At 37.9% G+C, this 19,676-nt stretch overlaps 1 protein-coding gene across 6 annotated transcripts in view; it reads left to right on the forward strand.

The window, feature by feature from the left end:
* ATXN7 (ataxin 7) overlaps positions 1–19,676 on the forward strand; it is a 93,593-nt gene that overhangs the window by 29,738 nt on the left and 44,179 nt on the right. The window contains exon 1 of one of the 6 annotated variants that reach the window (XM_080382785.1): positions 9,599–12,704. The exons of 3 other annotated variants lie outside the window; for them this stretch is intronic. The gene's annotated coding sequence lies outside the window, so the exon portion shown is untranslated. Of the gene's footprint in view, positions 1–9,598; positions 12,705–19,458; positions 19,542–19,676 lie in introns of those variants that run through there. 2 more of the 6 variants (XM_080382784.1, XM_080382783.1) reach the window with 2 other exon arrangements.

A 19,676-nucleotide genomic window follows, 5' to 3' on the forward strand; every position in this document is an offset into this window, starting at 1 on the left:
ACTCTTCCAGTTTGCATAAAAGAATTAAATATTCATGGCCTGGAGAGGGAGCGAAGGAGAGAACATGACTTTACACCCCACTTCTTAGAGTTGGGTTTGAAACCAAGGACTATTTTCTTTATTTAACGATTGTCAGCTTTCAGGTTAGGCTCCCGCTGGCCTGTGTACCCACTGGGTTATGGGTTGTAGTTGTTTCCTTTCCCACATGCTGTTTCTCTGCACCTTCTAATAGGAATAGTTTCATTGTCAGCCTGCCTGGTGGCAAGAAGTGGATTTCAGCCTCGCAAGCAGTAGAGTCAGGGTCTCCTGAATGAAGAGTGAGTGTTCCTGTCGTCATAACGCAGTGTAATAAAGGGGCTTAACATTACCAGCTTCTCCTTCTGTTATGCTTTAAAGAAAAAGAATGTTGCCAGTTATTCTTTTAAAGGAAATAACTGTGTAATTCCAGGACAACATTTGCAAGCTGTGGAGAAAGGCAGGATTTCAGACACACCTTTGTCACTGGCATTTCCTATTTGCTGATGAGGCAGCTCTTCTCTCAGCGTGCTGGCGGTTGTCAAGCCTGATGGGTCCTTAATACCTGTCAGTGATGCTAGTTCTACGTAGGGATCAGGAAACTAAAATTAGTTCATTGTCCAAACACTTTTTTCTGTATCTAACTCTCCTTGACATAACCAAGCTCACATCAAAGTAAGAACTGGAAATTGAAATTTGGCTTCCCAAACTCCCAATTTTTGTGTCTCGTACATCCCTGTTTCTTTTTCACTGCTTTTACGTGCTTTCTATTCTGCTAATCCATAATACACAGTCTCATTCCTGCTGGGATCCTTGCAGACCTTCAGCAAAGTGAGAAACTTGCTGGATGCTTTCCTGCATGTTGCTTTTTGAGGCAGTAACAGTCCATGCTGAGCTTTGATGTAGGAGTTAGAGCTGCAGAAATTAGGTATGGGCCCAATGGACTGGGCTGGCTTTTCATACAGAAAATCGCCAGCAGATGGAAATGAGAAAAGGACATCCGTCATCATGGGAAAATTTTACTTTAAAGTACCCTTTAAAATTGACTTTATACACTGAAATCTTCTTGTGGTGAGCAATGCTGTCAATGTAAGAGCACGTTAAGTGCAATTGTACTTTGGTTATTTTTATGTGTAGTTCACATGACAGAATCTTTTAGCGCATATAGTCACTTAATTACTTGCAGCTTGTGAACCAGCTAAAGGTGTGATTCCCCTGCCACACAGCTTTTGCTGTGATGAGGCAAGTATAACATGTTTCATTATAATCTGTAAATGCATTCTAGAACAGCGAGGCAGAAAATCTAGTCCTCTTCATGCATTTTTCTTATATTTTAAAATGAAAGTTTTTTCGAAGTGTATCTTTTAAACTTGTTCGTGTGATACTGGGAGCGTGTGCCACCAGTTGCATCCAGCGTGATCGCATACACTCAGCTCATCTTGGAGATACAGCAAGTCTCAAAAGGAGGTTGATGTGTGTGTAGTATCTGATACTTTTTAATCTCAAGAAAATTATTCTTAGTATCAAACTTTGTGATCAGTGCTTGAAACATTTTGGCAAACAAGTTCATTTTTCAGGAGATTCTTGCTAACCTGTGTTGAATATGGTTTGCTGTTAAAAAATTTTTTAGCCCGTCACTGTTGTGAAGATGATCTTTAAATAGAACTGTGTTTTTAAGGGTAGAGTTCATTCATGGTAACTTTGACAGGCTTCAACAGAGTGAACTTTTGCTTCTTGCAGTGTTTGGTTTTGTTTGTTTGTTTTTGTGTGTGTCACATCCTTTTTTGTTTGTTTTTGTGTGCATTACATCCTTTGAGAGGAGAATCGCTTGGTACTGCCTCTTACCGATACTTCCCTAGTACTGCCACCATAGTTTATGGCTAACTGGCAGCAAAGTATAGAAGGAGAAGGACAGAACCATTTGCGGTTTGGGTCTTGAGCTTGACTTGATCAGCTGCCATTGATCAAGATGGTTGAATCTTGGCTAAAAAGAGGTCTTTGCCACCCTTAACAGGATCCATATGGTCTGCCAGTGATTTGTTCTGATGGTTTGTACTTGGTGCTTCTTGGAATCCCAAGGAAGTTTCTGATTGCTTTCTTTATGTAACTGAGCTGTTTCAGGTGAGGTGGTCCTCTTGGTGGTCATGCAGGGAGATGCAGAGGAGGCACTTGGTTTATCGTAGGTTGAGGTTAGTTGGGCAGTAGTCACTGATACATTAGATGGTGCTTGGAGGTATCACAGGTCAGAATTGATGCTGGCTGTGTGGTCATGTAGCGTGGTACTGGTCTTACAGTTTTTAGACTATACTGGTCTTAATGAAGTGTTGAATTCTATGTGGGAATGCAGGTGGTCAGTTTTTGGTAGCCACCTTCAAAAGATGCTCCGGAAGGTTTTGACCATAGGAGTCTATCAGAAGAGCAAGTGGGAGCAATTTCTGTTCAGCATTGTGTCACCTGGTAACAGTTGAACTTCTGGTCTTGGACAGTTAATATGTCTGGGGAGGGCTGGAGGGGTGGGAAAGAGACTGCATGAACCTCTAGGGCCTTCAGCAGAAGCTTTGAGATTTGATTATATTAATTGTTATTAATGGAAGTTACCAGAGCTGTGAGGGTACTGAGAGCTATGCAGTGAACCCTTGTTCTTCTTGAGCCTCTGCCTGGTAGGGTTGAACAGTGAAATCCAGGACTGGGTCAGGAGGGCTCACTAGAAGCATCTTTATCATGTAGACCCACAGTCTAGAATTTTCACAGCAGCAGCAGATTCAATAAATAATTAAAGCACTGGTGAAACTTCTGTTCCAATATTAAGTTGTAAATACAAGTAAGAGACAGCATCTTATTTCAAATTTAAATTTGTTTTTATTCAGCCTTGGGAGGTGCTCAATTGAGTTGATTTTTGTTGTACTAAATCATGTCAAAGATGCTTAGAGGGCTCTATAGTCCTTGACTGCCTGCAAATACACTGTGAGAATTTTTAATAGACTGAAATAAATATTTTAAGGTAGCAGTACAAAGTGCCATGCTTCGTTTTTGACATTCTGCATAGCTATTCACAGTCTATAATCAGATAAATCTCCTCTTCATTTCATTGCATTTTAATTGACTATTTACACAAAGCATTTTAAGGATTTGTGGACTGGTTATCATAAAACAATTACAAGGAGACTTTAGAAGTGCATTGAGCTGTTTAAGAAAATTGTAGAGATTTTATGAGATAGCATCCTTTCAAATTCCATGCTTTTCAAGCTACTTTTGAGATTATCTGCAGTGACTGGCCCTCTTCTTCTTGTTATTTTTTCCCCTTAAATCCAAGTTCTGTTTACAATATTTAATTATTTCTGGTGAGATGAGTCACATGTTATAAATAGAATATTGTGATGTTAGACTGCAAGTTAGAACTGTGTCATCTTTTATGCTTTAAAGATACTTCGCATGTTTTAGATATTATCATAGTATTAGCATGATATTGCAAGGCCTTGGGGACTTTCACTGGAACTGCAGCCACAAAACTGCCTCAGTCTCTCTGTAACACGAGGATTTTATTTTCAGTTTTTTATAAGAACCTTTGAAATAGTTGTCTGTACATGTATGTAACAGTCAGGAATTCATTGCTATCTAGTGCTTCTTAAGTGGTATGTATGATTAGCTAGGTTATCCCTATGCAGAAAAGGTGATGTCTCGATAATACTTGATAAAATATTGATTTTGTATAGTTTCCATTCTATATTTAACAACAAATGCTCAGTAAGAGAACAATGAAATGAGTATTACGTAGAAATGACTTTCACACAACTTGATAACACTATCATCTAAGTAGAGCAGGAAAGACAAAAGGCTTAGTGAAGGGTCCTTCTAAATAAATTGGGTTAAGAGGATGCAGATTACTCTCTCCAAGGTAACTATTTTAAAAGCTATTTCTTCCATTGCAGTGGATCTATTAAAGAAAATACATACAGTTCTTACACCTTTTCTGACTATGCCTGGCCTTCGGCAGTTACAGCCATAGGCTGGCTGGGGATATGTGTGATCTCTTACCACTTACAGGACAGAAAAGATTTCATCATTCAAAAATAATTATAAATTATTTGTAATCAAGTATTCTGAATAGCCTGTTAGATGCTTACAAATTGTTTCTCTCCCCTTTTAATGAATAAAATCACTACTGCTGTGGAGTTTGCCCATATATACGATACTCAACATTAGACATTCTTAGAGTGTAGGTGACAGTACAGAGATGCATACAGCTTTGTACTTGCACTTTAACTTTTTAGCAGCAAGTTTAAAATCTGGCAAAGGGAATTCAGATTTTAATGGGGCAGAGCAGCATGACTGTAAAAGCAGTTGTCATGGAAGGCAACAGATTTATTGTAGTTGGTGTTCCTGTTGCTAGAAGGCTTTGCACAGTCAAAAGTTCTTCCTGCTTATGCAGGCTGTGTGCAGCTGTGAGCCAGGGCTGGTGGTGCAATGGCTGTCAGACTGAGTCTCATGGTAAGTCAGATACTCATCGTAGCTCCGGATACTACGGGGTATGAATTCATCAAAGTAAACTGCACACGCAGTTGGTCCCACATCACTTGGAGTCATGATCGCTAGCTTTGGAAATGGTCACTGTAATGATAAATATTCTAGGTTATTGGCTCAAGTAGATTAGAAATACTCAAATGCTCAGTTATTTGTGTGTCAGACACAAACACTACTTGTCAGCCCCTGTGGAACAAAATGTTTTGTGGTAACCTGTTTTCCCATGAGAAAGGTTGTTTATTTACAAGCTTGCCCTCACCCTGATTTTGACTTTTGATAGCTTCAGTGTAGCCAATAAACAAACTTCATTGACAATAAATGGTGAAAGGGATAACTGGTTATGCCTCCGTTCTCTTCTGGTGGGATTGTAACAGCCAGAAAATGTACACAGTGTTCTTAGTCTGCTTTTCTGTGACTGGGCAGGACTTGCATTTTTCATCACCTGTTTGCAGTGTAATAGAAAATGCAGTCTTCTCAACTGGCACTGAAGAAATGTATACAAAGTAGCTGAAGGTTAAAATGCAGTGGGGAGCAGCTTTGATGCTGTAAGGCCATGATGTACACTTTTGGTCTGAAATCTAGAGCTGTTGTAATTTTATTTACAAGAAAGTTTGTTGGACAATTTCATGCTGATCTAGTTGCCTTAAAGACCTATAGCAGCTTGCATTAAAATGAAGTGTAGAAGCTTTAATGAGTTAAAATTGAAAAGTGGATAATATGCTGAATACACAGTAAATTGGATGTTTGTTTTCCTTTAATGTCAAATTCTGTTGTATTTTGCCCTTCATAAATTCTGTTTTCTGTGTACAGGTTTTTTCATTGACTGCATAGATGACGTAGTAGATGATGTCAGTGGGGAAAATGGAGTTCTGCTATTTATTAAGTGGTGTCTGAGGATGTGAGGTCCTGTCACGAGCCACTGAAGTCAACAAGGGTTTTACTTGTGACTAGAGGAGGATGCAGGACCAGGTTATGGGGCTCGGCAGGTGGGAGAGTTTGCATGGGTGAGATAGCAGTGTTCACTGCAACCTTGTGATCAGACAGCAGGCAGAGAGATACTTCGCTATGCAAACATTTTAATTGTCAGTCCCTAGATATTGTAGCCGTTGCTTTGTCAGGGTGTATGTAGCCTAAATTACACCCTCCGGCTATTGTTCCAGGCTAAAATACAGAAGAAAATCTGTATCAGTTTACACTTGGGGTGCGGTTTTACAATCTTTTTTTTTTTTTTTTTCCTTCCAGTAATGCTAGATTAAGCAGCTCCTCCATCTCTGCTGAGTGAAACATTTGCGAAACAACAGTTGCATTCTAACTTTAAAGTTGTTTCCAAAACAAGGTGATCGTTGCTTAAAGCAGATTCTGAATTTTGCAGCACATATATAGTCTAGTAATCCTAGAATCCACTGGACCGTGCTTGATCATGTATCTTTTCAGAGTGAATCTGATCTGATTTTTACTTGGCTACCTATCATGGTTGTATAGCATAGTAGATCTTGTATCTTGGTTATTTATATATTTATATAATAACACTTTAAGAGTGTTAGAAAAGCTGTATCAGTGAATAACTGCAGTGTAAATCAGGATCAGTTAGAAGCAGTGTATTATGAAAATGAAACAGCAAGCAAGAACTTACTTATATTATCTAAGATACTGGTTAGTATTTTTTTTTAATTATTTTCAGTAATCAGCTATGTCAGAAAGCCAAGTAATAGAAAGCAAAAGTTTCTTTGACTAAGACTTGCAAGGTGTTTCCCAGTAACCTTGTGAACTGGAGAAAATACCATTTGAGTCTGGGTTACTCTGCTGAGGAAGAGTTATGGCATCATTTATTTCTCTTATTGGAGGGCTGTTGCAAATTATGCCAAAAGGAGAAAGAAGCATCATCTATACAGTATATGTAAATGTGAGCCATACCATACATTCTTCTTATCCCTTCAGAACAAATCTGTAGTAGCGTGGAATATCCAGAGGCTTGGAACTCTGCAAAGATTTGGGTTAACTGGCTGTAGTTTTGATAGGTATGTGAAAGGAACAAAAAGCATTCCCAAGTTAGACAGTGGGTGTTGGATTATTGAGACAGTTATGTAAAATGACTTGGAAAGTAGCTTTCAAAATAATAAACTTTCCCACTTTTCCCAGGAAATGTTAAAATTGTTTCATTCCTGTTCAATTAGAATGACTCTAGAAATGTATTAAAGGAATTTAACTTGGCTCTGACAAGTAGGAGGCTTTGCTGGGCTTTGGTTTGTAAGGAATATAATCTTGGGTTTTAGCATGTTTTCTTCAGATAATTTGTTTCTAAAAATGCAGAATCTGTGTTTGAATAGATCTGTTCCACTCTGCTGAGAGAGATGGCAATCATCCTGCTCTTGCTGGTACTAAATGGAAATATATGAGAAGAAAAGCTTAAATGAATTTCCTTATAGGCAGCATTTACTTCAATAAAGTACTTAAAAACCAAATTGCTTTCTGAAATTGATCTTTAATTTCTGTGTGAGGTGTGTTACTCAAAGCAAGTGTCTAGAAATCATGCTTGTAAAGGTACTTCTGTTCCATGTTGTAGTTCGTAATTTACAGAGAACACCTGAGCCAAATTCAATGTATCTGTGTTGTCTACCAAAGCTACTGTAATATGTGCTGATATAATAGATTGCAAAGTTTTGTCCTAAATACCCTCCTTCTGTTTTTTGGGGTTTTTTTTTTTGGTGGCTAAGTGATTGAAGGAGGGCTTGTAGTACTGGTTGCATTATGGGACTCCGGGGGAAGTACTGATACCTGAACTATACCTGGTACGGTTTGATTGTGTTTTGTATCTAGGCTGGGCAGAGCCCTCTCCTTATCTGTTGTTCCTTCTGTAGAACCTGCTTTAATAGCCAGCTGACTTGGTTTGCTTTGCCTGGCTCTTTCAACACTGCTGTTACCGTGAGGTACTTGGAGAAGTCCAGAATGCATCAGCCCTTGCTTGGGAAATTTCTTTTTAGTTCTGCCTGACTGTCAGCATGTGCCCTGAAATGTAGGGGCATAGAGCACTGTGTTGTTTGCTGGAATAAAACTTGCAAGTCTCTCCTCTTGTTTTTGTGGCCTGAATTTAATGATCTGAAGTGTTGGCTTGATAGCGTCAGAGATAAGAGTGCTATTTTTAATTTGCATAGTGGATAGAGCACACAAGAAAAATCTTCAGTGTGCTGTCAGTGTCTCATCTGAGGTTTGTTTAAACTGCTTGGGATGCAGAAGGGGTTCTCTGTGCAACACTGCAGTTCTCTGTCCTCCTGCCGACAGGATTGAGAGGTGTCATGGATAACCACAACAATGTGAAGGAAAAGCCCCTGGTCCTGGGAAAGGACCAAAACCATAGTCTGGGTAGATGGTGCTCTTTGTTGTGAAATGGGAAGACGTGATGACAACGTGCAGCATCAGCAGTTTTATTTATAATTTAATCATGCTAAGAGTTTTCCTGCACTCTTATGAGTAGTGTTGTGAGATCAAGGCTTCGCAGGAAGCGTTTTGGTGTTCGTCATCGCAGTGATTCAGGGTGATGTCACGATCTGATGGGAGCATTCAGGGTGTCCGTGCTGTTATGGTGGCTCTGCGATACCCTTTCTTGGACTCCTTTGGCATCTTTCCCCAAGTGCTCTGCACTCTTGCTGGAAGCAAAAGCTTTTGAGCAATTTCCAAGCACAAAGCGGTGCATTGTGGGCCAGCACTGGCAAGACTGGCTCAACAAGTTTGGCAGCAGTGGCTTTGGCATCCTGCCTACCCTGGATAGGCACCAGTAGAGGCTGCCCTAGTCTCCGAGCGGGTTGGAGCTGAAGACCTCAGCCTAGGACCCGAAATTCACGCATGTGCTGGCAAAGGACCCGCTTCCGTTGTAAACCACGTTTTTGTTATCCTAGATATGTTTGTAGCAGTTATCTTTTGCTTGCTTTAGGAAGGTGGATGCGTTATTTGTTGTCAGTGTACTGAAGGGTGGTAAACTCCACAAATTTGTTATAATATCAAAAGATCCTGTTCACCTTTCAGTTTTCTGTTATCTATTTAATCTTACGTACCATTGACATCCTGAGCTATGTGGGGCAGTTAACTAGTGCTCCAAAATGTTCTTTTCCATGCTTTTTTTTTTTTTTTTTTTTTAATAAATAACAGCTCCATATATTCTTTGCCGTGCCTCTTGCTTAATACTGACTCCATATATCTTCTATAACATCTCTACAGACCTTTGCAAACAGGCCTGGTCTTGTAACTTGATGCATTGGGACCACTGCATGAGGTCCGTGGGGTTCTCAGGGTGGGGATGCAGGACACCACTTGCCTGTGTCTCATTGTACAGTCATACACTGAATATGTCCAATCTTCTTGTATCTGCATAAGGATGACTTTGTCTTGCTGCTTGGATAATCAGGTTTATTTTTTTTATGTCCTTTTTTGACATGAAGTGTCTAAAAATTAAAACTTATGCCCAATTTGGTATTTTTTCCTAAGAATAGAGCATTTTGCTTCCTAGCTGGCCTACAAAAGGGAGAATTCTTTATCTCCCCCTGTGTGTTTAGGTCCATTCATACATACCCATATACCTTCTTCCCAAGTGTAACAAGAGTGCTGTTAACTGTAGAGGGACTAGAGAAGAGGAGTATGTAAAAAATGTGAGTAGGACCAAGCCGACCAAGTCAGTACATTAAGTAGTTTGAGAAAATTCTCTCCTTTTGATTTGTTTTGCTGAAGGCATTACCTTCTGTGTACATCACAAGTGGGCTGGTGTTCTGGTTGTGTTATAGAAGCCCAGACCATGAAAAAGCAGAGAAATGACTTTCAAGCATGTAAGCCCTTTCAAATCTTCTGCATGTATAATATGATCTAAGTGATCTTCATTTTTGAATATAGCTAAATTTAAAAATAGTAAAAGTTGCAGTCCTTCCCAACCTGTTTCTATTTAAGAGTGAAATGGATTATTTCAGTAGCAGAGATCTAGTGCCAGATACAGAAGAATGAAGAATAATACCCAGTACAGATTTGTTCACTGAGTGTTTTCAGAGTCTGTCTTTTTTTTTATTATTATTATTATTCTGTAACAGGTATCATATATTTTATGTGTAATGTTTGGACATGGAATTCTGGAAAATTTTGTGAAGTCAAGGCTTCTAAAATAAGGAAAATCACTCTTAACAGTTAAGTAATACGTCTTGAAATAAGGATAGTGATGGATGGGCTTATTCTAAAATGGTGATGATATGGAAAAGCAAAACCTAAATTTCTTCAAAGAAGAATTTGAAATTCCGTAACAATAGAAAAATGTTTCACTTCCATAAAGATTATTTTAGGCTGAACTGGGTTTGTGTTGTATCACAAAGATCCATCAGTGGAATTACTGACCTTTACACTGTAAACAAGTAGCCTGATTTTCTTCAGCACTTACCCGTTTAGTTAATATAACTGTTGGAGGACAACTAGCACTGGTTAAAGCCTAACATTTCTGAACAGATAGATCTCCTCTCGGAAGGAAAGCTCTGCCTTTAGCGCTGTATGTACTGGAATATACAAATTGTGAGAAGGGAAGACTTAGGGTTTACTGATTCCTCAGCTAGATAATTGAAATAGTCATATCCATTTATCGAAAGGTATGCAATAGCCCCGTTTAAAATACTTTGTGTCACTACATGTGTGTTCAAATACATAAGAAGTGGGTTAGCTTTTTTACTGCACTATAACAAAAACATTGTTTGTTTTCCACTTTTATCTTTTAATCTTATTACATATCACAGTACTGTTGGTTTTTTTCCCATTATAGTACATTTATATGCCTGTTGCTGTGCAACTTGTTGGGTTTTTTTAAAATTTTTTATTTATAATAACAAATCAACTGCTAGTAAATCTGTAAAGGAAGTGAATTTTAATGCAGAAACTAATAGTGCCTGCCAAATTGAGGGGGTGCGGAAATGTAAGTTGGTATGTGAAAATCGACAGGCATCAGTTTCCCTTTAGCTATATTGGACATGACTGAAACAGTCTTTATTTTTGAAGTGGATGTTCCAATGCATGGAGAATGGGAGTGGCAGGGGTGGGGTGGTTTTAGGTAGTTGGGTTGCCTAATAAAAGAAAATACTGAAATAGAATTCAGTTGACAGGTCATCTGTATTATTTTCCTTAAGATTTATGTTGTTGTTTGGTTTTGTTTTGGGTTTTTTTGCACATGCTGATTTGCCTCCTCAGGTATCAGGTTCATGATGTAAAATGTATGCAGTGCATTCCTGAGCAAAGGTGCATCCTCTTTGCACAATTAAGAATAATGCCATGCTGCTGTCACACAGGAGTTGGTGTGGTGGTCAGCAGGGAAGAGGGTGGAAGAGGCTAAAAGACGAGCACTATGTGTGTCCTGTGTAGCAGGGAAAATAATGTGGTTTATTATTACTAAATTTTGTTGCTTTTTCCTATCACAAAAGACATAGTTATGGGTACACTGGATTCTTCCACTTCTCAGTAAGAAAATGTGTAAATCTAAATGAATGGTTGTTACCACTCTTAGTTCCTCAGTTACTGGGTGGCAAGATACCAGTACCCAGTTGCGTTGCTGTGATACGGCCAGTTACGTAGGGAAAGATGGCAAAAAACATGCACGCCAAATTTTTTTCCTCAAAAGCATGTCTAGATAGGCGATGGAAGAGGGTGAGGAGCTTGGAATATGTTCACCATTTCCAGTCACGATGTATCAAAATACTTCTGCTGCAATGAGCAGTTTTATGTAAACTGTGAGTTTAGGTTTAAATAAAACAAACTTCCTTTTTCCTACTACAAAAGTACAGCTGCTGCAAAGTACACAGTGTGCTGTGTGAAAGAGGAGAAAAATACCAAACCTACTGATGTTAAAACAATTAATAATGGTAGCGTGCTTTAGGGTATATGACTTAAAATAGAATTTAGACTAATCTATGGAAGATGTATTTAATTTTAATTGAGATTATTTGTGACGAGTTGCTTATCCAGAACATTTTTCCTTGCTTAGATCCTGTTTTCTGCATGATAACTGAAGTGTTTGTGTGTACATTTTCATATTAAATAAGCCTATCTTTTAATTTTACTGTGTAAACTCTATTTCCTGAATTCTATTTAACTTTTGTGTCAGAATTGCAAAGTTAAACTCAACTTTGAGGGTTCCTTAAGCTATTTTAGGATTGGTTATGTAACAAATATGGTATTTTTTTTTACACAAACCCATAAATAATAATAATAATTTGTTGGCTTCCCTAAAATACAGCAGTGGCACAGTGAGATCACATCACCTAAAAATAATGCATGACTTGTCATGTAAGAAATCTTCACTCAAAATTGTATGTTTAGCATTTTTATAATATTATACAAATTGGCTGGAGAAATTTAAAATATCTTCACCTCTGAAAACTCATTAATGAGTAAATGGAAATAGTTTTTGCAGATGACTGACTTCAAATTGCTGATGAAAACGTGGTATAGCAATACAAGGTGTGGGGAGAGACTTCAGCTGCTGAAAAGCTTTATGTTTCACTGAGAAATGCTTGTGTTTCACTGAGAAATTTATTAATCTTTCTACAGACAATCTTCTGTAAACTTGCTCAGTGAAATTTTGCATTGTTCTGTATAGTAAACTTAGGAAAGCTGTTTAATTGTTTTGAATGAACAATTTGACATATGTTTTGTGTTAATTTTCCAAAAGGTTGTGTGTAAATGAATTGGTATACAAAAATGTCTACTTAGATGTCTGCTTTAATATGTGTTTATATAAAATTACAGGAACATTCAAATCTTGGGAGCCTAAAATTAGAACTCCCAGCTGCATGCTAGGCAGCAGGTGCACGTGTGCGTGACACACTTCTCTTTAGTATCTGCTGCTCAGTTTTTATGGGTGGGCATGATATAGAAATTTCCCGAGACTGTTAAATTTTAGGGAGGAGACGTAGTGACTGTCAGTGTTGCGTTCTGCATCCTCATGGAGAGAGGAAGGAAAGGCAGTGGGAGAATTCCAGTGATTGTGTGCTCGTAGCAAAAGACTGGTGTTTGGATTTGCCGTGGAGGACTGTTACTGCCTGCAGCATGTGGCAGACCTTTTTGCTGCTGGAGGCGAAGCTGGAGGGCACAGTGCAGGGCATGGGGTTTTGGAGATGCAGAATGGCTGAACCCATGGGAAACACAAGCCAGGAGAGGTAGGTCTTCCTTTACTCTTTCAGGTTTCGCTGGGCAAGATTTTGTCTTAAATTTGGGAAAGCAAAGTAAACACTGCAGAACTGTAGCTGTCTTGAGTTTCGCAAGGAAACTGGACAGAGAGGACTCTGCTTTTGGAGATAAAGCCTTCTAGCTCTAGTAAAGATTTATGACAGTGATCAAATCTCGTAATGCAGCTCCTGTGCCTAGTTAAACTAGACTGTGGGACTTTTTGGTCTTGAAGTGAAAGTCATGTCTCTAAGCCAAAACTTTGAGGTTTGGGTATTCTTAGGACTTAATTAAAATGCTGTGTAATGGCTATATTTGCCAAAGTGGAAAATGCAGTAAAAACATTAAATAAAGTCTTCAGCTGGTCCTTCCTTCATCTGATCAATCAGCAACTGCACGGTGAAACAAAGTTCATGCACTTGTGCTCAGAACCCAAGGAGAGCTGTGCCTTTCAAATGCCTACTCAAATAGCTGGGCTCTCAAAGCTGTATGTGCAAAACTTGTAAGGTACTTAATGTACAGAGTGGACTTGGCAAGGAATTTAAAAAATAGGTAACCTTGCAGAAAATACTTCAGCAATTCTTCCCTCTGAACCTAAATGACACAGCTTGGGTATGGGAATGTCCATTTGTTTTGCTTTATTTTGTATTAAAAGGTTTTTTCGTATCTGAGGCAACATGAGCACAAACAGTATGGGACATAACTCCTTATGGGATTTAAAAAATCCCTGTTTCTGTATGTAAATTTGATCAGTTTATGTTTGGTTTCTTTGATTATGCATATGTTTTTCACAGGCACTAATTTTTATGCTTGCCCATATGGTTCATAAAATACTTGTGTTCTATTAATAAATACGTAAGTGCTCATTACTTGAAATTTTGCAGAAAACCTTCAAGTTTATGTATGTTAGAATCTCCTATTTTGGATTAAAAGTTGTGTAAACAAAGCACTCTGAATATTACATGGTTCTAGTTATTTTGTTCACAGTATCCGTTTAGCAGTATTATTTTTTATTATCATCTTGCATAGTAGAAAATTTGCCAGTAGTTTAATTTCATATAAGCATTGATAAGTATACAAAGCAACATGTGTGTTCTTGAATGATAAGCACTTGAGTGTTTCTAGAAAATACTTCGGAAAAATATTGTGTAGAAAATAGTATTTTAGTTGCAGAAAGTGAAGTATTTTTATATAAAAGGCAAGTTTTGAGATGCTAACTTTAATTGGTATGAATATTTTTAGAAAAAGGCGATTTAAGTAAGGGACTATATGACTTGGAATTGATGGGAACTTTACTTAAGATAACTAAGTTCAGATACTTTGTGGTGCTGTTTGTGCTGAAAGCTTGCTGCCTCAGGCTTATATCTGAGATCCTCCTTGCACCTGAAGATTACTTGTTATTGACAGCTAACGTCAGCAGTAGATCCAGCAGCACTTGCCTGGTGTGCAGATTTCTTGGCAGAATTTTAGCTTTTGGGGCTGACTATAAGCTGTTGGTCTGGTTGTAACCAAGCTCAGCTTTCTGACTGAAATCTGCCTGGGTTTGGTGCGGGCTGTTTCATGTGGTCCTCGGTACTGGTTAGTCACCTTCCTTCTCCTTCCTCATGCCTCTTCCCCCAGATCACAAGCTCTTAAATATAGTAATTTGGGAGGCTTTGTCTGCTTTCAGATATTAAAATGACATTCGTGTTCTCCACAACCAAAAAGGGCATAACAACAGAAATATTTTTATTACCTTAACAGGATCTGACAGTACCTGAGACAAGTGTTATAAGCAAATTACAGGAGGTGGCTCAAAACTCCTTTTCCTTGAAAATGTGAACTAAAGTTACTGCAGCTGTGTTGTTTCCTCCCCTTTTTGAAACTTGTTCAGATGCTAGTTATGTTATCTTAAAGAAAAGTTCTGATAAAAGCATTCCTTTAGAGAAGATCTACTGGTTAAGTTAAAGCAAGGTGTACTCATGTTTTGTTTTTTTTACCTTAATGTGATCAAGACTAATTATCTTCTAATGAGAAAACACAGTTAGCATGGAGCAAATCTGTCCAACATAGCTGTTGTGGACCTTATTTGAACTTGGTCCATGAAATAAATAGTTCAAACAATCCAGATTAGGCAACATTTCAAAATAATGGGATATATTTACAAGTTCCTTATATAGTACCTTCAAAACAGTTCCCTGATGTCTTAATGGAAAGCCTAGTGAATTGATAAAAAGTTGGTACATTTACTTAGGATGGATTTGGATCAGGCCCCAGTAGAAAGAAAAATAAATTCCATGTTTGGGGAGTTGTGAAGATAATAGGAAGTTATCTGTTGTGAGTATGAAGTTAGTAGTCTAGGGTATCATGTTTTTATACATCTAATATTAACTATAGTGATTAAAAGTATTCTGGAAGTATAATCAGGTTGGTTTGGTGTTATGCGATGTCGTGAGGATCATTGTAGTCAAAATATTTTACTGTTCACACTGGGCATCAGCATGAAGTGTACATTGTCAAATTACACTAAATGGCAAGAAGTGCATAGATATTTCTGATGAATCAGACTCAGAATTTTAAAAATAATCTCAATAAGATGATGCTGGGCATGGATAGGGAAGAAGTGAGTGTTAGCAGTGTTCTGGCTTAAAAAATATTTCTGCACTACTTTTATGTATTCTTGTCACTTTTTTGATCAAACTTTTGTTCCTTTGCCCTAGCTTTAATAGTTTGTTCTTTGCCTTCTCACTTCTGGCCTTGCTAGTTTTGCTTTCTCTTCCTCTGTTTCAGTTTTCACTCTCCTCTTCTTGTCCGTCGTAGTGAGCAGACTTCTGCAAAATAGGAAACTTTTGTTCTGGTCTCTGCAAACAGCCCAGATTAGGGCTCCTTTTACCCTCTTCCTCAACAGTTCGCTGTCCTGGAGAAGATGTTGACCTCGCTTTTTTTTGGTGTTATTTAATTTGATTTCTAGAAGGGATGTTGTCTTACTAGATCTAGGGTAGATGGATGGTGCAATGGTCCCAGTCTGAAAGGGACAACAAGACTTTTAGAAAATCTGTTAATTTTTGGGAATTAAAAAAATAATCCAATAAAAACATGCGTTAGAGCTGCGGTAGTCACTGAATCTAGTGGCTTGATAAATGCAAACTGCCGACCTGTTCTCTAACTGCAAGGTTTTTAGCCTGTTTTATTTGTTCTGTTGCCTGTGACATTAAGTAATAGCACTGAGAGTATACAGACAGTGTTACTTTTTAACGACCACGAGCATGAATTTCTGTAGTGTAGCTGTCCTGAAAGAGAATGCTGGAAATACTAAGAAAGAAATACTAGATGGTTTATGTGGCTTTTGCATCCCTCTGGAGAAGAGGAGATGGCAGCTTAGTTAAAGTTTTTTAGTGTAGACATGCTAAACCTCATGTTACTTGATGTTTGGCTTACCGGACTGTCCATTATGGTTTTTCCTTTTGTTATTAGAAAAGATGCTATATTGGTCTTTTCCAAAGAAGCAGCATTTCCCTTATTATATGCTCAACAAATAATGCAGTGAAGCCTCAGAATTGCCTATGGCAGGGGTTTGTTCTAGTCTTGCTGAAGAGTACAGCAACGTATGGTTTAAAGCTACCTTTTAAAAATCACTGTAACAAAGTTACATTTGAAAGGAGAAGTGAATTCTGGAGGTCACTATGTTCAGAGGTTTCATATTATGGAGGTAGATGAAGTTCTTGATGGCCTTAATAGAATTAATGTAACTAGCAGCTCCTATAACAGTATTTGTATGTTGATACTGTATAAATATTGCATTTATGGAAAAATAATTGGGAAGTTTGAGGTCTTGGTTTAATTTTTTAGTTTGACCTTGAAAAACATTCCCAGATGGAGAGAGTTAAATGAGTCCAGCTTTGAAAGAGGAACATATGAATCACGGTTGCTAGGCTTTTCCTTGTGAGGCACGGCTGTACATCTACAGTGAAGTATTTCAGAAAGTAATCTTTAAACTTAGTGCATTTGAAATGACACTGGTGAAATACTATAAACTTCATTAGACTTTTAAATACAGAATTTACATGTCATTAAATGAAATAGGTATAAAGGATTAGACTTTAGAATATCAACTGCCAGACTTGTGAAGTTTCATAAGTGGTTGAGGGGGAGACAGAGAAATTAGGCGTCAGTCTTCTACTCTTGGTACGTACTTCTTACATAAGTTTTGTTAAACTATTCTGTATATTATTTTCTAACCACTTGCGTGCTCTGATTTGTCATTCCCATGAGAGTGCCACATAAGTGTTTGCCCCACTGGAGCACAGGAACAGAAATAAGATCTCCCTGAAACCTGCTTTTGCTCTGCTCAACTAAAATGACAGTGAAACACCTTAAACGCGTGGGACCTTACCTGCCTAACACTGAGGCTCCTGGGTTGGGAAGTGTGCATTCAGGTCTCTTCCAGTTGTCTCAACTGACGTTGGTTGGATCAGCCTCCTTACAATTTCAAACCTGTTGTTAAAACTAATGTTCAAGTCTCTGAAGTACTGATACTACTTTTTGCACACTGGGATCTTGCCTGTGGCCCATCTCGTGTTTCTGCAGTGCTCAGCGTACTCAGGTTCCAGTGTCATTTGGGGCCCTATGGGTTTCTCTGACAAAAGGGTTTGATTGTATCTATTTTAAATAAATGGTTTGATAATAAAAAAGCTATAGTTTATTTTACCTCATATGAGAAAACAGAAGGAATTGCATTTAGGGCTCTAACCTTCACTCTTGCTGGTTACATTTAGATGCTGCTCTATTGTAAGTACTGTGGGGTAGAAGATCATTTATATTGATTTGTGTGATCTGGCTAGAGTTTTGTGTGTGACTTCCTTTGAAATCAGGGTTGTGATTTTGGGTGTGCAGCAAACCCTTTTTTCTGTGTCAAGTGGTTTTACTCTTAGAGTGGTTCTTTATGAGTTTGTGTATTTCCTAGTATTTTGCCATTACTTTCTGTCACTTGGAGCTTTGATTTTGAAACTCTGAAGATGTGCTTCACAGTGCAAAGGACACTCGTAAATTACTCGGGTTACTTGTGATGCCTACACTGAAATAAGAAAACATTTTTGTTTACATCAGTTTCTGCCAGTTTGTTTCACTTGTTTAAAATTGCAGCACTGTATTGCCAGCAAATATTCATAAAAGGGTACTTAAATAGAGTGAGCATGATGTCTCAGACTAGTGTCAAGGAGTGCTTTATCTTGCAAGAGACACACAAGCAGGCAATCCTTTTCTCATGTCAGCGATTTCTCCCCTCTCTTCTGTGCAAGCTGGTGTAAAGTCTGCGAATCCAGTGTTGTCTGAAAGGTACAGTTATGAGAGCAGGTTACAAGGTGTGGATTTATAGTTCGTTAGACATTCTACAGTAGTAGCCTGTCCATGCACTATTAACAATGTAAATAGCAGATAGTGCGCATTGTTATTGTCCCATTCATCATGGTGTATTAGCAGTCCAATGCAAGTCACCCTGGAGTATTTGCTTGCCATGTGGAAGCTTTTTTTATGCAGGCATGCCCAAAGAGCTCCTGAATGAAATACTAGTAGTGATGTTTAAGTTTATGCTTTTTGGTTTTCCTTACCTAGCTTAATATTACATCAGAGAAAGTAGATATTGGAAAATAGAAGTTTATTATTCCTATCTGATTCCCTCCCCCGCATATATTTACTAATTTTGCCTAGTTTGCAGTGTTAGGTATGCCTGAGGTCTTAATACCTTTTTTATTTATAAATATCATAAATAAGCAAGTGTCTACTTAATGAAGAGCAAATCAGATTAATTATTTATTTAATGTGACCTTGGTTGCAAAAAGGTGCCTGTGACTTCAACGAGTGTAGCTCTGATCTATCACAGCCACGTCAGATGTCCATTGTTACTGTATTTGCGTCCAACTGCAAAATCCGGTTGCAGCTGTTATTGCAGGTTATTAATAAGCTGTTATTGCTTAACTTTAATGTTTCACTGGTAAGGTGTTTTGGAAATCTGGAATAGACCTTATTTTTTAAAGAAAAGTAATTAAATTCTTACAGTGAAAGTACTACAAAGGGAGCCCTTAATTCTGGAAGCCATTTGGTGTGGATACGTTCTTTTGTCTGCGAGGAGCAAAGTGGAGTCCGTAGGGCTCTACAGGGCTGACAGCGTCATTCTGCCACTGGTTACCTCGCGGTACAGCACATCCACTCTTAAAATGCAGTCCACCTGATTTATTTCATAAGTGGTGTTCCATCAATGGGCAAAAATATGGATGTTGTTAAAAACACACATAGGCAAATATAGTAGCTTTAAAACAAAACTCTGGGGTCAGTTCTAGCACAGTAGTAAATAAGTTTAACTTGATTTCTAAGTTGCTGTTAAGATAAATCTATCACTTGAGTATTTTTTTTTAAAGAAAGTAAATTTTCCTAAGTCGGTTTTAAACCTTTAAACCATTAGCCGCATGCTTGGCAATAATAAATTTATACTATGTTGTCAGTTTCCTATTTTTTTTGGTCTTTTAATGAGTAACATTTTTAGTTATGTAAATGTAATATACCTGTAAGTTGTGTAGTAAATGTTGTATTCAATGCTCTAGTAGACTCTGAATGCAGTTTTAATTACAAAACTATATTCTTAAGAAACTGTATTCTTAAAAACAAAATTGTAGAAACCGATTTTATTAGTAAACGTCTGCAAGTATGTGTGTTATCTCTGAAATCCACACATGCTCTGACATACTGTTATCTCTGTTCCTCTCTTATATAGCTGTTACACAGATCTCTGGCAGCAGGTGGCTGGACTATAATGCACTGTTAAACAAATAAAACCATTAGGCATGTAATACTGCCTGGTAAATGAGTGTGTGTTTAAAATGGTTTAAAAAAATTAAATAGAAAATAAAGTTCATTTTTTATTTCATTTAATGAAATAGGAATAAAATCCAGCCCCCTTTCAGAATACATAAAACATCCCTCTTACATTGTGT

This window comes from Falco punctatus, assembly GCF_963210335.1.
Source record: "Falco punctatus genome assembly, chromosome: 4".
NCBI lineage: Eukaryota > Metazoa > Chordata > Aves > Falconiformes > Falconidae > Falco > Falco punctatus.